Raw genomic sequence first — 16,198 nt, 5'->3', positions numbered from 1 at the left:
AGCTTCCCTGAATGGGAAAGTGCAGCAAACTCTGCTCAGTTTCTAGTGGTGCAGCTCTCAGTGTAAACATGCTTCAAATATACTTGACACAAATTTCTTATTACACCAGTGCCACAGAAAACCACCTTAGCTCTCACACACATTTAACATAAGCATCTTCTCTCTGATGCAAGCAGCCAGTACAACCTTCTCCTTAAGCCAAACTAGTGCACAGTGGCTTCCTGGGTTTTTCCTCTTAACTAAAAAAGAAACAGGACACAGAACTGCTCTGCAGTCAGGATAAGGCAGAGAAATGAAAAACTATGGAAGGAAGGTCATGTTTTAAATTATTTTTTAACCAAACAATGTACAATTCCTAATAGGTTGCAACAAACAATAAAAGCATTCTTTATCCAAATAAATCCAGAAGTAACACTGCTAAGAAAGAACTGCTGAGCTAAATCTGCAAAGCATAATAGGAGAAAGCATCAGGCCCCTTCTGGTTCTAAGGTAAGGCAACAAGAAAATTTTATTTGCTTTGAAAAGGACTAACTCAAATCCATGAACTTTAGTTCTAAGGAGTTCATATCTATAGTGTCTAAGAAGTCCTCAAAATGAGTGAGCTTACAGTGGTAAACTTGGAGCACTCTTCTGCAACAATGACAACTGAAGTGCAGTGACTATAAAGGATTTTTTTTTTAGCTCTGCTAGAAGACTTCTAGCCCTGATGGTAAAGCCATTTATATCCCATTTTCATAAGTGAAGTGTCAGCAGAGTTGTTCTGGTAGAACACAACCAACCTTTTTTCCTATTTTCATTACAAAAGTGACACCTCTTATTGTGCCTTAGGCAGTCATCACTACCAAGTTGAAAGTTTACCAGCAGAGAAAAGCTTGAGCTGGCAACAACAAGCAACATCTATAATTAGATATATACTTCTGCAGCCTTTTGCAGTGGAGAAGATGTGAGTTCATGAGATCACGGTGAATCCTGCCTAACTAGACCCTGGATCAGAAGCAGGCTTTGTAGGTGTATACAGCTATCGCAAATGGCAGACAGCCATATCAGAATGCAAGACCACTGAAATAAAGCACACAATGTTTTTGTAGCATGCTCTCACTACAGAGCAATTTTTTTTGTTATTGTTGTTGTTTTTGTTGGGTTGTGGGTTTTTTTCCAATGGCCCATATACAGTAAGAGTGATGCACTGCTGATGCAACAAATTAATGAGTCCTGAATTAGAAAAATTCTTTGCATTACTCGGTCCCTTCCTTAGACTTGGATTAAAGCATTAATGTAACAAGTCTGAAGAACAAAAAAAGGAACAAACCCTATTCTGTTTTGGTTTTTTTTTTGTTTTGCTTAAACTAGCAAAGCGATCTTACTCCAACAGACAAAGACCATCTTATCACCTACTCTACAGTGACAGACAAGGATACAGATGGCACAGAGCCCTGTAGGATAGTGTTTGTTGATCTTGTTAAAATCCATACAAAACTCCTTGACTAATCTTGCCATGGTAGCTTACCACAATGTCATGCATAATAAACAGCATTTACACAAGTGCCCAATTGGCGTTTTTACAGAATGCTTCCTGCTGTTGACACCCATTTCCTTTCTTCTGTTTTTGTCCATTACTATTTCTTGTGTCTGCACCATGTACTGCAAATAATCTCATTTTACTAATTCCTCTCAGATATGCCCTAGGCTATTGTAATACTCACTTTTCATCTGGGCTGTACTAATTCTGTTCTCTTGATAATACAGTGTCAGCCATAATTCATTTCATTACTCAGTACCTTTTCAATCAAACTCTTCTTAGAGTACCTCATTTCAAGCCTCTTTAACAGCTTTCTACTCCAAACACTCCAATCTTAACTATAAAGGCACAACAGATCAATTCTGGAAAAAGCCTTACCTGTGCTAGAAAGGCTTACACAGTACAGGCAGAATTCCTACAATTCATGGATGATCTTGTGTTTCTCTGTGATAATCAACCACTTCGTAATTGTTGAAAACAATGAACTCCTGAACAGTTGCGAAAGACTGATAACAGCAAACTACTTTGGTACATAACAGTGTCAGAATTCAGGCCCTGAGTCTGCAAACATCACACCTCCTGCAAAGTCAGGCTCAGGACTGGAACCTTTGTTATAAGTACTGTGACAGTGAACATGAAATAAATAAGGAACTTTTAGGGGAAATGACTTTTGATCTATGCACATTAAATAAATTTTTAAAATTTGAAGGATTTGCCTTCATTCTTTTCTGCTCAGTGCTTAAAATTGGTTTATAGTATACTTAAGATTTGAGCACATATCTAAAGCTAAGCACTCACTTAAGCATACTTCTAAGTCAGAACCATAAAGAACTAATTTTACATGTACTAGAACTCATCCATTAGTCTACTTCAGTATTCATTGTGCTAAGTTTATGTAACTGCAGAACAAGAACGTGTTTCCAGTTCCCTTTGCAGTAAGAGAAGTGACAGATGTCTAAAAAAATACATAAGGAAGTACAAGAAAATAATAAGAAATCTCATAATTACTTGTATCATCTTAAAGTCTCCTAAATTGTCTATTTGTTGGGTTATTTAAAATTGCTTTCCTATTACATGGCAATCAGTAGTGACTGTTTCAATAACTTGTTTCTCAGTCTCTGTAGCAAGCATTTTATAATTAATGAGAAATACATTACCATCAGGAGTAAAGCTATCATTTACCCACATGTGAAACATGTTAAATATGAACTGCCCGCAGGAGCTCCATATTCATTGAGTTTAAAAGGTATGGAAATGCATTTTCAGATAAATCTAAACCAACACTTTTTAAAAATTATATATTTCATTGAATAAAATGTCAAGACCACCTGTATTAAAACAATTATTGGACTGTTACATTTGCAAACTCGATGATATACTACTTAGCACAATCTGAAAGATTTGCCTCTCAGAAACCAGCACTCAAAAATGTGCTCAGAAAGAGAATTGTGCAAATGGAATAAATTTGTTAATGATACAGAAGACCAAATATTTCACTGATGCAAATAAATGCATCAATAAGAATGTGTCTGTATATCGAAGCCCAGATACACACACGTATAATAGTCTTAGATGGTATGTGAAGATATACTAGCTCTTGAACATGACTGTATTTCTGTATCATCATCAGAAACAATTTTATCACCAGAACTGATGTTGTTAATAAATTAAGGCAAGTCAAGGTCAGACCATATAAGCTAAATGGTCCCTTTTGACCTTAAGAAAAAAAAAAAGCTAAAAATGAAATAAAAAAAAAATCTATGAATATCAGCTTTTCTATTTAAAACAAAATTGAAGGTTGTTTTGTTTCTTGTTTTGCCTGCTTTGCCTCTATCCCTTTATAGAGTAGGCAGAATAAGCTGAAATGGCAAAAGCATATCTACTTTGCTACATAAAGAAATATATTCAGATTGGACTTTAAAAAGAAAAAGGCAGTAGCCTAACAAACTAGCAAGTCTGCAAAATGTTTCTCTGTGAGAACTTCTAAATGCATAATTCCATTATTTCAAGACACAACACCCCCTGTTCAGTTACGAGATGTACACCTGCTCTACAGCACATGGAAAGAATTTCCTGCAATACCCACCACACTTCTCATTGTGAAATCCTATTACAGCCCTTGGAAGAGTTCTGTTGAATTATTTCAATTTTGTATCATAACAATCAAAATACAGTAAAAATGAGAGCCTCTTTAGCTGTAAGGGATGCCACCTGAAAGTCTGCCTTGTCTCTGCTCTCCTTAACAGGTAGAAAATTGGCCTACTCCCCACATCCAAAAGATAAGAAAATTTAACTTGTTATCAGAAAAAAAAATCTCTTGCTTCTACAAGCTTGGTAACTTTTTGGTGCTTTTCTCACTAAATTTGTAGTCACTCAGAAAAAATGTTTCTATAAAAACAAAGCAATCTTTACTTAAATGTACTGATTTCAATGGGAATTGCATGTGTAAGAGCAATGATTGGCCTACTGTGTATATCTGTTACAAGCAGTTTTGTTAGCATAGGGTGAACCTAAAAAAAATGCACATATCACAAAACTGAACAATTCACAGGCAGGTTATTCTCTCCTGGTTTACACCAGAATGTCATCAGCTGGCTTACACTGGAGGTAGGCATCTAATCTATTCTTATCAGAGGTTACTCTGGTTTCCAGCTTTTCTAGGATCCTCCTGTTCATTCCTGTGCCTTTCTGTAAAAGCTCCCCAGAACACTACCATTGCTTTCTGAAAGCCTGACTAAAATTCTACCCTGATTTTGCATATACTGGCAAAGAACCTTCTCATTTAACTGACTTTTACTGCTAAACAAGGTCAAACCCATGCTTATTTGTGTGAAGAGTTGCATGCCCACTATAACCTCCCAAACTACCTACTCCTTCTCACAATGTAGTTAAACAACTCTTTTGCATTAAAAAGCACTCTATAGATAGCGAACAAGGCAATTACGCAAAGGCACACATGTATGGACATACTGTAAATATTTACTAGCTTCACTCTGAATGTTATAGCTGCTGATTGGCTTAAGATGTTGTCACAGATGGCACTTCAGCTTTCTGAAACTGGTACATTTAACCAGTGTCCTTTACTTTTAAAAATATACAAGGACACGTTTCCACCAAAACTAGAAGCAAACATAAGGATGAGGCTTGTGTGTGTGTGTTCTGGGCAGGGACACGTAAGAAAGAGCTGAGGTGGACAAGAATAAAGACTAATGTCCACCACATCTTTAAAGAGTGCCAACCAGAGGATGCCTTGATAGAGGGCTGTTCAAGACAGCCAGAGCAGCTGTTCAAGGCTCTCTACCTCTGTTACTGTTTCTCTAGTTCCCTCTCCTGATCTCCTTTAGCCTTCTTTTTTTCTAGATCAAATGTATCTACTTTCCTTGAACTTCCTTCTGAGACTGTATTTTTGGAACCTCTTTTCTGTTGTTTTCCTTTCGTATTTCTCTCCTTTGCTATTTCAGTATTGTGCTTTTCTGTGCATTCCTTCTCCTGTGCATGCTGTAATTCACAGGTACTCTTAGAGATGACAAACTCCATCATAATTTTTTCTTCACAGCTGGAATAATCTACAAAACTCTGCATAGCTATTGAAGTGGGACTGCTGATAATATTAGATGCAAAACGTAATTAAAACATTATTTATACTAGCATTGAACTGCAGGAGTAATTTTACCTGCACAAGAGCTACGAACTTGCTCATTTTAATAGGAACACTTTTTTCCAACTTCATGTGTTATTCTAATTACCAACCATATGGCTAAAGATGAGACACACTCGGTTAATGACAGAGCTGTAAAGAGATTTTCTGTTTCTTACTCAGGAGCCTGGATTCATAGTTCATTCTTAGGGGCAAGGGTGAAACTGAGTTTTGCTTTTGCATCCATGCATAATGTCTTTGAAATGGCTCTTGAACTGTGATTGCAAACTTTTCGTTATTATTTAACCATGTGAATTATACATTAATGGGATGGGATACAACCCTTGTGGTAACATACACAATTTCATTTTATTCATTCATGTTCTTTTAGAAGTAACAAAGTAAGTTTAAGCTTTTATGCTATACTCTTTCTGCTGCATAAGAAAAACTGAGGTCAATTGTTCATGGCACTGTTCCTCAGACAGCAAATACATTATAGAGGTAGCAAAAACTCTATCCTCATATACCAGGAGAGAGACTAAGTGCACACCATAAATTTATTCCTGTATCAAAAAAGAAAAAGCTTCAGATATTTCCTTCTACATGCAACATGGAGAACAGCACTGGCATTAGTAATTATTAGAAGAGTGAACTTTTAAATATTGCTATTCTATATACTGGCTGTATATGACAATGAATGACATTTCACTGAATGACATTTGCTTCTTTTTCTATGTCCGAATTCAGACAATTTTAATGTATTATCAATTTCATATTTTGATGTATTTTGCTTTGAAGATTCTCTTAACATCTTTCTGAGTTGTTAAAGCTATATGGGCAAATTAAGAAAAACAAGAAACAAATATACATATGTGCCTCAATAGGAACTCGCAATGTTGACTTCACCAGATTTCACTCTACCCCATTATGCTGCTGGTCTATTTCATTCACCTGTTATTTAAAATGTAACACTCAGCCATTCTTACAGATAATAATACAACATTAAAATGTCCATATCTGATGTACATCTATTGTCAAATGCGTTGTATCAAAACCCAACACCTAATATGTGTTTCATTATTGTAGAAAGTGTACCAATTCACTTATGATTATTTATATATTATTGAATAGCTGGACCAAGACAGATCAAGATTTTTATTAAATTTTTTCCTGTTGGTTGCCTGGGGGAGAACCATAGTTCCTATCAGCAGGGCTCCTTGTGCTAAGTGCGATACAAAAACAATGTAAAAAATTATGTCTTTTCCCCAGTGCTGATACCAAAACAAAATGAGGAAACACTAGGTGACGGCTGACCATAAAACAGAACGTATTGGTTCAAAATTTCTTCAGTAGTATAAACAAAATTACTGATGACAGGAGACACTTTCATAGTTCTTACAGTTCATTTGGGGAGGGTGATCCAAAAAAATGTCAGCAGAGGCAACAGCTCTTGAAAGTGCTTAGGAAGAAAGAAATGGCTGATCAAGGTGGCAACATTAGTGGGGTGGAAAAGACACACGGGTAAGCTGCATCAACAGGTATGTCAGGAGAACATGGGTTAAGATGCAGAAGGTAATAAACCAGCTTCTATTTGGTGTAGGATCAAAGCAGAACAAGGGGAGAGACTCACAGGGTCTCCCTATCCAGCTAAACAGTAGGGACCAAGTTTATGGAGCTCAACAAAAGGGACAGAGGCAACACTGATGAGGAAAATGGCGGAACTCAAGAAAGAAAAGCCCCTTCTAGGTACAGGATATGAAATAAGATAGTTGTTATAAGCAAAAATCTGGTTGTTGGGATACATAAAGAAAAAGAAGGATCAAAGGGGAAGGATTAAAAGAAACAAAGCTAATACACAGGAAAAATAGCCCAATAATCTGTTACACCTGTGCAGAGGGTACAGGTAGTGTCCACCACTCAGCAGTGAGGGAATTCAGCACAGGTAGAAGCAGCTACCCCAGACACAGATTATGGCCAAGCAGACGTATGGCAATTACAAGGCCAGTCTGCCCCTACCTGCTTTTTACCTTCACAGGTACACTTACAGTAAGACCAATATAAAATAAAATTGTGAAAGATACCTACACTTAGGTAAAGAACTGTTGTAATGAAAAAAGTAGGAACCTCCATATTATTATCTGAGAACACTTTCAAAGCTGTCAAAACACATGCTTTTGGGCTGTAATGCTTATTGAGAAACACTTCACAGAGCAGTACCAGTTCCCTGTAAACATGCTTTTTATTGCAGCTATACTGCAGGACAACAGGAGAGGAGAATATGGAAACAACCGGGGGCTCTTAAGGGCATTGCAACTGTTATGTAAAAAAACCCCTGTAAATGTATTTCCTTGCTGCAGTACACTTTTAGTAGCAGAGATGTGTACTAAGGTAGAAAACTATTTGTCTCTGACTGCCAGAGCTCTATTACTTTTCTCCTCTACACCGGGGTGGTGACCTTTTGGATACAGCCTTAAAGAAAGCACTTTCTAAAAGCAGACTGCATCAGCCTAGAAAAGTCTTAGTGTGTTACCCATATTATCACTTTCATAAAGGACAAAAAGAAATTGATTACTCTTTAGAAAAACTTAAAATTCATTCATCAGATGTGCGCATGCATGTATAGATGCAGCTCTGCAGACATATGCATATGCATACACAGCATACTTTTAAAAATAAGTCTTACAATTTCTACATTTCAGCTTTATTTCTCAACACTGCTATATTTGATCTTGTGACTACACCTAAAAAGAAAAAATGTTCTTTTGCACAAGAATTTACATGAGGTGGCAAGCAAAAAACATACAGTCGAAATCTTCACCATCAGTTCAAGTGACACACATAGAATTGGCCTCTTTTTGCAGAACTCGAGTGATTTAGTCTGCTAGTCATCATTATATTATAATTCCTTATTATGTCTTGGCAATGCTTATGGTCTATCTCTAGCCCAAGTCATTTTGCCAGCTCTTTGTAAAAGTCTCTAAAAGCTGATCCTGTTACTGTAAATGCACTTCAGTACACAAATAAAATAGAACGTTATCTTATACCTGTATAACCACTGTCTCGAGGTTCCCAATGAGCTTCTAGATGTCACGTATTATAACATAAATTTAATACAGTATAAGAAATAAATCCTACTTTAAGTTACAGCCATTTTACCCTGTGTACTACCATCCTGCTAGACGTGGCAAGTCAGCAAGATGTGGTGAAATCAGCATCTTATGGAAGATCTCTGAAGAGCTGCTTACATGAGAAACACAGTGCTCAAATATTGAGTGTTTTAAGATTTCATTTTTGCCCCTATCAGAGATAAGGGTGAACATACTTCTTTTCATCATCAAGTGGAGTGTAATAATGATACCAGGCACTTTCTCAGGCTCTTCTATTCATTAGAGTTTGGTCTAAATATAATGCTTCCAATAGCAGACATGCTCCAGCAGGATACTGAAGTTTCAACCTCTGGATGAGAACCTGAGCCTAAGCATTTCTCCCTCTACAGTGCCTGGCACGTAATGTTACTGTACTGTACAAATTCTGTCCTGGTTAATTATGTTTTGATTGCCAAACGTTCTCTCCACTGCTCCCTCACTGGACACCACCCTGCTCCCCATCTCAGAGGGGTGTGTAATGTCACTGGATTTCTAGCCAGTTCCTGTATTTCATCCCAGAATTAGCCACATCAAGAAGTTACACATTGGGCTACAGTAAAACTAGGAATTACAGAAATGTGAAATTTTACTATTCTGTAGGATTACAGTTTTGGAAGTGGAGAGAAAAAATACAGCCACATTTCAGTGGCATATCACAGACTAAATAAACCAACATTAAACACAGTACAACAGATGATACTGAATCCACATAATCTGCATGTATCTGTATCTAAGCACAGGATGTGCCAAGTTTCTTTTGCTCACTGCACAGAAGAGTCAAATGGTCCCTTAAGAAGTAAATTTGGTGCAATATAATTTGGTTATAGTAAAAGCATTTATCTCGACACCCTCCTGCTGATCATTAAATCCAATTTATCACAGCAGATACAGATCTATAAAAGAGTGAATCTTCCAAATCAAATGTGTGCACATAAGCAAAGTTCCCACCTTGTGAGGACTGAGTAAATTTTTCTAGGCATTGCAAAATTCCCAGATAAAACTGATTGCCAGCCAAAGCCAGTCAATCAAGCTATAACTGATTCTAACCAGTACTCCCTTATCCTGCTAAACATTTCACCTGCATCAGAGTCAGCCTTAAAATAAATGTAAATTTTTTCTCCTTCATGTCAAAAAAACCTCACCCCAAAATCACAGCAAATAACTTCCATTCAAATGGCTACAAAAGAGAAAAAAAGCCCAGCCAGTACAAGTGAAAGAAAAGCCTGACAACTCCCATACATAAAGGTTTGAGTCAAATGATTGCAGTGAGCATGACTAATTACACTGGCTATGGAAGCGGGCAATGGAAATGCCACTAAGGTGTAGGTGCTTCTCTATGTAACCAGGCAGCCTCACCCACTTGACACCAAAGGAATTCAGCATTGATGGAGTGAAGAGAAATGCAACTCTTTACATTTTAGTTCCATGAAAAATAGTCCTGCTTGCTCTTTCCTTCACCACCTGTCATTTTGCTATGTGATCACCCATTATATAAAAAAGCAGTGGAAGAGCTAAATTCTCAAAGCCAGCTGCTAAATTTAGCTACTTCTGTTAACATGCCACATGCTTACAGATAGAAAAAAGTTTATAGTGATGACAGGTGGGAATAACTACAGCAAAGAGTAAATAAACCCAGCAGCAGGCACAGTTCTCCCTCTTGACTTCGCCTCCAAAATCAGCTGCATCTACAAGGAGGAAATGCCAAACCACCCACCATTCTGCAAATGTCTTTCATCTGCTTTGTAACATGGGCAGACTCCATCTCTTTCCTGCCAACAAGGAAAGAAGAGAAATAGCAGTGCTACATATACATGCCAATGGCATCTGTCAGAGAGGCCAGTATACTGTTGTCTGCTAGACACCTTGGCCGATTCCCTGCAGGGTATAGCCACACTGCTGTTGCAGAGGTAGCATGAGCTTGCCCTGACCAAAGCTAGCCTCAGGATTGTAACTGCATCTAGAATTAGGGGAAGGAAATCCACACTGTCCCATGGAAGTCATTCCTCCCCTTTGGTCATTTAGGGTTTGCCCAGAGCTGTACCTGGGTTAACGTGTCCTCCTATGTCTCTGTGGCACAGAATCTGCTGCAGCCTTCTGCTGAAGAAAAGTCCTTCCCCGAATTAGGTACCTTTCTCTGGCATGGTTGCCATGATGAGAAACACTTTATGGCCCCCAAGAGCCTTATGTATACGTTAGGGCCAAGTTCCTTTGCAGGCTTGTGTTTACTGCTTTGTTTGGCTTTACTACCTCCAAAGCACTCAGTTTTTCATCTTCCAACTACAAGATTTTGAAAATACCAGTATAAACATTATAGTAAATCAATCAGTCATTCTTGTCAAGCTCTCAGTTACAAAAATACTTGATTAGTATGTGTTGGGTGTCCATGCTGAGGCACTGGCAGTGGGGGCTGTGGAGGGTCTTTGTGAGGAGAGGCTGGGGCTGCCCCGTGCTGGACATGGCCAGTTCCAGCCAGTTCTGCGGCCACCCAGCGCAGGGCACAGCTGAGCCCCTCAGCCATACTGGTGGCACCTCTGTTGAATCATATTTGAGACAGGGCAAATGCTGTCTGGCAGCGAGGGGAGAGCGTGGGGGAAGGTGTGAGGAAAAATGTGAGGGAAAGTGTGAGGGAAAGCATGAGGAAGAGTGTGAGGAACAGCCCTGCAAGCATTGAGGTTGAAGGAGAAGGGTGTGGAGGAGGCGCTCCAGGCCTTGGAGCAGGGATTCCCCTGCAGCCTGTGGGGAGACCATGGGGGAGCAGATACCCACACTGTAGCCCAAGCTAGAGCAAGGGAAAACTATGAAGATGAAGGAACAGCAGAAAGAAACTGTAAAGGACTGACCACCCACCATTCCCCATCCCTGCTGCACTGCTTGGTATGGAGGAGTTGGGAATGAAGTAGTAGATTTGAACCTGGGAAAAAAAGGGGGTGGGGAAATGGAGCAATTTGTCTTTGTTTGTCATTATCCAAATCTATTTTAACTGGCGATAAATTACATTAATTTTCCTCAAGTTGAGTCTGTTTTGCCCTTGATGGTTCCTGGCAAGTGATCTCCCTGTCTTTACCTCAGTCCATGAGCTTTTCCATCTTATTTCTTCCCCATTCTGTTGAGGGAGGGAAAGAACCACTGGGTGGGCATCTGGCAGCTGGCCAAGGTCAACCCACACCACATAGTATTAGGTGGAAAAAGCATGATTACAAGAGTGTAGTGCCCCCTCTGCCAATATTACCTAAAGTTTTTCTGGTCAACTTCTGCTTCATTTAAGCCTCACAGAAGGAAACTATGTACAAGAAATCCTCCAAGAAATAAACCAGTAACATTTTTTATCTTTAACTGTCAGAATGCTGATGGAGCTGGTAGCTGTCATTATAACTGACTTATTGAGTTCAGATGTAAGTAAAGAACCGAAAGCCTTCTGCTGTACAAAAGTCCATGGCCAATACAACATAGCACCCATGATAGCATTAGCATATGCTGATTTCTGGGATTCACTTCTCTATAATGATGCAGTAAGGAGGCAAGAAAGCACCAGTTTTACCAAAACTTAGTGATTAATAGTTTAAAAAAAAATGCTGAAAATTATGTTGCAAAGATCATTAAAAGGAAGCCATTTCAAGATATTGTTTTGGTTCTTAGATTAACTTTGGATGTGGAAGAGAGCCAAAGGAGAGTCATTAGTATCTATATTAATTTGATACATTTTTTATTTTCCTGGCCAAGGCCAACTCTGTATGATAGAACTTTGCTTTTAAGAACTGGAGGAGTTAATTTTCAATCTTGATAGCTGCTAAGATAAACATTCTAAAGTAAGGGATGTTGCTCCTGGCTGAGCTATGGCTTTACACATAATAAATACATGAATTACCCTATTCATCTCAACAGGGAGTTAACTCTGGGGACTAACGATGCCTTGGTAAAAGTCTGTCTCCAAATGCTTTTAGTACACATGCATGTAGAAGTCCATTTCACTTTTCTCCCATTTATGCAAAAAATTACTGCAGCTGCCTAGGTAAATTATCCTGCTAAATAGCAGAAGTGCCAAATAAGCAAAGAATATGAACAATAGTGGATCAACACTGCATTTATGTACCTTTTCTCTATCTGCAGTGTGACTCTCTCTTTTTGAAAGGCTGAGCACCTGTGTTGCAGCTCAGGGGGAAACCGGGCTCCAAAGGGTCCAGTTCATCCCCAGCATGATGGTAAGCACTGGGATTTTTTTTTTCCCTTCACAAATCCAATTGACATTTGAACCAGTTTCTGGCTCTGCCTAGTGACTTAAGACCATCCCTCGGGCTCTGGTCCAGAGAGCTCTAACAGGGGCTCTCTGTCTTGCATGACAGTGTAAGAAGTGGGAAACTTTCTGTTCCAAACACTGAGGTATCTTTGCAGGGCCACGCTAGACTCCAGCCTTTGTCATCAGCAGGAATGCATGTGCACTATGCAGCCCTGCCTGCAGGTTCTAATGAAAAGTGTAATTTTGTGTTCTTGCAGAGAAGGAGTCTGATACACCGGTGAGAGAAAAAAGCATACAGATCAGCAAAGGAAAATATTTGAGGGTCTATGTTGCAACTCCTGTTCTATATGAATTCCAAGAATGGATGTATGCAAAAGAAAAAGCAATGAGATGTGCATTTGATAGACGAGAGGAAGTCAACAAACATCTGTCACTTATCTAATTAGCAACTAGATGTGACTTGTTCCAGAGATCTATAGCTGAAAAGCCCTTTTTATTGGTGTAAGAAATGTGTGTATGTGCATTAGAGAAAGCAGTTATACCATGAAAGATTTTGGAAAAATTGGCACTTTTCTGCTGAAAGCACCTGCCATGTAAGTAAAAGTATAATTTATTTTTTTAACTAGCCGGGTAAGAAGGTAATATATAACATCCCTGAGATCATTGTTAGAAAACTTAGCTTTTCCTGAGGTACAGACAGCATTTAGAGCATAAGGGACAGACACTGGCCACCTCTTCTCCATGCAGGATGCAAGCAAGAGACAGCCCTGCAGGGATTAGCAAAGTCCAAGTGTTATCTGCTCCTGTTCCCAAAACGCTGCAGAGGTCATATGGGTCAACTCACTAATGCCAGCTGACACAGCTTCGGGGGCCAAGGCAGACTCCAATACAGCACGCAAACCAGGGGCAGGTGGACAGGGCTGTCTGGTGCAAGGTTCCTGCTCCTGCAGACAAAGCAATAAAGTAAAAATTGTTGCTATCACTTCCAGGGAAAAATTTAAGGGGATTATGAAGGATAAAGCCATTTTAACCTTGTGCTTTGAAGTCTCACACATATTGAGGTGGACTGGAGACATCTAGAAGCAGATTGGAGCCCATTATTCAAGACTAGGAGGAGAGTATTTGACCATGCACACCACCACCTCAAATTTTATCTGCATAGCGTGTACCTTTTCTACAAGTGACATCCAGCCTGATCCAGCACCAAATCCAACATCATCACTGAAAAGAACCTCCAATTCCAACACCTTAGTGTAGAAAAGTTTTCAGTCAGCTGCACTTATGGGTTTCCCTCTAATACAATCAGCAGATACTGGCATATTGCAGTGTACACTGCAAGAGTATTAGACAAAAGGTTACTGCATTTACCATGGCTCTCAGAGGAAAAACGGCATGGTAAACCCAAGTGGTAGCATGGGATTCTGTTCTTTTTAATTAGTTAAACAAACTGTTTGAAAAGCTTCAGGAAAATACAGGCTTCTTTGCTGTTACAATTCAGGCACTACCTTCATCATTATTGTCCAGAACCTATTGCATCATTCTATTAAAGCAACATCAAAAATTATTTTTAAAAATCCTTAAGAAAATCCCCAAGCCAAATTGAGAAGAAATCCTTACTTCTGAACACTTCTTTCCCACACATATCTATCAATTGCCTGGAAAAAATGGTCTTGCAATTCAATCCAAAAGCTAACAATCCTAATCTAAATGCTACCAGACTTGGTTGCCCTGTCAGGATAAAGATATACTAGGTGTCTTTTACTAGAATGGCCAGCCACCTGCCCTCTCTAACAGAAGTACTAACATAAGCCAAAAGTACCACCTGATCAATATTATCACATCCACCCTTGTATACAGTAGTCCTTTTTAAAGTAACCACAGCCATAATCCATAGGAATTAAAACAAAACACCAAACCAAAACAAACAAAAAACCCCAACCAAACCAAACCAAACCAACAACAACAAAGAAGACCCAGAAACATAACCAAGCCCATTATGGTGTACCTGAAAAGTCATAGGAGGCAACGGAAAAAAAGGGATATCACAGTTGCCCTGGCTGGGTTCTTCTAGTGGCTTTCAGCTGCAGGCTCTGTCCCCAGTGGAGCATGTTGCAGCACTCCAATTGCATGACCTGGAACACTGTGGCAACCTCAGTATCTCCAATGCAAAGGTCTTAAAAGCAGTATCAAGTGGAGGAGAAAGTGCACATGCAGCCATCCCCCCCTTCAGCATTGAACAAGATCACTCGTACACTGCATGCCTCTGACATTTTGTCCAATCAGGAGATCAAAAATCCTCATTGCCATTTAGTCTAGGTGATATTTGCATCCTGTCAGCTGCCTTGCTCAGCCACCCTTCATCCAAGCAGAAGTATCCTCCAGACACTATTTAAATCCAGATTACCGTCAAAGGCAGTTGATAAGTAACTGCTCAGAGTTTCAGTTTACTCTGTTTGTTTACTAGGTCTGCCAAAAAATACGAGGAGACATATTTGAAATGCAATACATACTTACGTTCATCTGTTAACTGCTCAGTCACTCGAAAGTCTTTGTAAGTGCAACATGGTTTACAACTACTTATATAAAGATTAATACACAGCTATACATAGACTACACTAAATTCGTTCCTCTAATATTTTCTTCAGATATTAAGTGCAATCAAGAAAATGCTTTCAAGACAAATCAGCATTTGACATGGGAAAAAATTTCTCTTGAATCATTAATATAAAAGAAAGGGTATTATTAAGAAAAAATTGCCTTCACCTTCTAATTATGACCAAGTAACTACTTCATAGCCCTGAAATACTTTGGCTCTGTAGCAAGCCATGAGAATGATCATTCTGCCAAGACAGTTATCTGCTGAAATCTGAGACATAATTATGGTCAGTGAAACTCCTAATCTTAAAAGACCTTAGATTTAATTCTTTATGCTATCAATATCTCTCTCTGGATTTTCTCCATGTTACATTTGGCATGATTAACTGTAAGTGGGGGATAGGTCCACAGAATCACGTGCCATCTGAACTGGGACAAGGAAGGATTATTCAGTGCCTCCTGAGAGAGATGTTTTCAGTGTTATCCTTAACCTCTTGTGTGCTGGGATATGAGGCAATGTGAGAGACAAAAATCCATTTCAGGTGGCTTACCAAACACACAAGGCAGGCAGGGGACTGAGCAGATACCTGAAAGCACTGTACAGTCCTACACACACACTACACATTGCTGCCATTATGTCTGTACTGGATATTGGAGCAGTTTCATCAGAGGGAGCAGGACAGGCCAGCCAAGAAAGAGCAACTTTTCTAACCGTGTCCTTGAGATCCAGCCACTGCAAGAGATCACAGAACAGTGCAAAAAAGACTGGATATAGCTGTGCTACCATCAGTAAGCCAGGCTGACATTCTAGGTAGACCATGTTTTTAAGTACCCTGAATATATATAGATAAAAACATTATTTTTGGAGGAGACTGCTGGCAGCAAGGACTGAACACAAGATCTGAACTAAATTTTCCAGATCTGGTAACTCAAACATTGTAGCAGACTCACACCTCCATGTGGCTGGGCACCAGAGGAAGAATGAACTACCATGTCTTCATGAGTTACTCTCTGTAAACAATAAACACTATGAGAAGCTGACATACAGTAAATTATATTCCTAAACC

At 39.1% G+C, this 16,198-nt stretch overlaps 1 long non-coding RNA gene across 1 annotated transcript in view; it reads right to left on the bottom strand.

Moving 5' to 3' along the window:
* Positions 1–14,906, bottom strand: part of LOC135314785 (uncharacterized) — a 216,175-nt gene extending 201,269 nt beyond the window's left edge. The window contains exons 1-2 of the long non-coding RNA XR_010374270.1: positions 14,542–14,906; positions 13,381–13,480 (exon numbers count right to left, since the gene is read on the bottom strand). This is a non-coding gene — a long non-coding RNA (uncharacterized LOC135314785). The remainder of the gene's footprint in view (positions 1–13,380; positions 13,481–14,541) is intronic.
* Between the last annotated feature and the right edge of the window lie 1,292 nt (positions 14,907–16,198).

This window comes from Phalacrocorax carbo, chromosome 8, assembly GCF_963921805.1.
Source record: "Phalacrocorax carbo chromosome 8, bPhaCar2.1, whole genome shotgun sequence".
Classification (NCBI taxonomy): domain Eukaryota; kingdom Metazoa; phylum Chordata; class Aves; order Suliformes; family Phalacrocoracidae; genus Phalacrocorax; species Phalacrocorax carbo.
This window is presented reverse-complemented; position numbering and strand designations above follow the sequence as displayed.